Source organism: Crocuta crocuta, unplaced genomic scaffold (assembly GCF_008692635.1).
Source record: "Crocuta crocuta isolate KB4526 unplaced genomic scaffold, BGI_CrCroc_1.0 scaffold143, whole genome shotgun sequence".
Lineage (NCBI taxonomy): Eukaryota > Metazoa > Chordata > Mammalia > Carnivora > Hyaenidae > Crocuta > Crocuta crocuta.
Window position 1 is genome coordinate 3450939 of NW_027529175.1, and position 1199 is coordinate 3452137.

The following is a 1199-nucleotide window of genomic DNA, read 5'->3' on the forward strand; positions in this document are numbered from 1 at the left end:
CAGCTGGTCTCTGGTCCTCTCTGGGGTCTGCAGTGTGGGCTTGGTCTTGCCCCCACAGGAGAGTCACGGGGGGGAGGGGGGAGGCGGGCGTGCACCTCGCCACCTGTGCGTGATCACAGCCTGCGGGCTCTTTCCTGCACCTGCTGTCAGAGCCCGGCCCAGCACCATCAGGTTTACTCCTCCATTCTGCCTGGTGCCTGAATCCTACCATTAGGGATTATTTCCTTTGGGCTGTCGCGCTCCTATAATTGGGCTACCCCCGCCCCCTCGCCCTGGTGTGGGCTGGTCCGGCCTGTGGGGTTACTCACATAGGTGTGGTGGGAAGGGCGCCAGGGCCAGGCCTCCTACCGTGCGGGCTCAGGCTGCCCCAGACCTAGGCCTAGTGCTGCTTTTAGATCACCAGGCCCCCCTCCCAGAACTTGGGCTCTGACTCCCTGCCCCTCCGCCCATAATCCTCGATCTCAAATGCCAACCAGGGCCTGGGCTCAGAGAGCCTTCCCTGCCCTCCCTCCACTCCGCCCCAGAGCTGTGCTGCACACACACACACCCCCACCCCCGCCCAGGCTGCTCAGGTCCGCCACCGCCCGCCCTGATGACAGAAGGGACCCTCCTGGCCACCACCAGGCCTCCCAGGCCACAGCTCTCTAAGGTCTGGCCCTTCACAGCCTGGAGGCCTGATTTCACCTCCTTTTCCTGTGTAAGTTGTCCCTGGGGCTCCGTCAGGCCCTCCCCAGACTTCACAGGGCAGGCCCAGAATTCCCCAGTCCCCAGGTCCCTGTGGGAACTCCTGACACCTCGCTCCACCCAGAGACTATTCCATCCCCAGAGAAGTTCCCACTGAGCTTATAGGCCTGGAAGTGACCCTGTGTGGATGCACTGACCCCGACCGAGGCCCTGGGGATCGATCGACTGTGGACTCAGTAGCTTGGGACATGACAAGGCCAATTCTAGAGGCACCTCTAACGGGAAGTTCTCTGTAACCACCAGCCTGCCCTCCCCTAAGCTGTCGGGACCAACCTGCCCACCCAACCACGTACCCAGCTTAGATGCCAGATGTGGCCAGGGGTGCCCGGGGCTTCAGGGGGAGGAGGGAGTGGAAAAGCTGTTTGTGGAGCCCCCCGGTACAGCTGATGCAGTGGCTTCTCTCTGCAGGAATTTGGGGACCCCTTCCCCAGTGTTCTAGGGTTTGGAGTATATCC